This window comes from Monopterus albus, unplaced genomic scaffold (assembly GCF_001952655.1).
Source record: "Monopterus albus unplaced genomic scaffold, M_albus_1.0 scaffold99.1, whole genome shotgun sequence".
NCBI classification, from domain to species: domain Eukaryota; kingdom Metazoa; phylum Chordata; class Actinopteri; order Synbranchiformes; family Synbranchidae; genus Monopterus; species Monopterus albus.
The window spans coordinates 2,641,015-2,641,395 of NW_018127979.1; positions in this window are offsets into that span (position 1 = coordinate 2,641,015).

Sequence of the window (381 nt, forward strand, 5' to 3'; positions counted from 1 at the left end):
GTTTCGCGGGGCGGGCCAGTCCCTCACTGCGGCCACTTTTTCTGGGTCCGTGGCTACACCTCCCTGGCTGACCACATGCCCCAGGAGCTTTGTCTGCTGCACGAGCAGGTGGCACTTGGCTGGGTTCAGCCGGAGCCCAGTGTCCCTGATGGAGGTTAAAACCTCACGCAGGTTATCCAGGGCCTGCGTGAAGCCCCTTGCGTGGACCAGCAGGTCGTCGAGGTACACTACGCAGCGGGTACGGGGAATGTCTTTGAGGACCCGCTCCATCAAATGTGGCCGGAGCGTTGCAGAGCCCAAACGGCATCACCTGGAACTGCCACCCTTGTCCGATAGTGAATGCTGTTTTGGGGCGGGCCTCTGGTGCCAGTTCTACCTGCC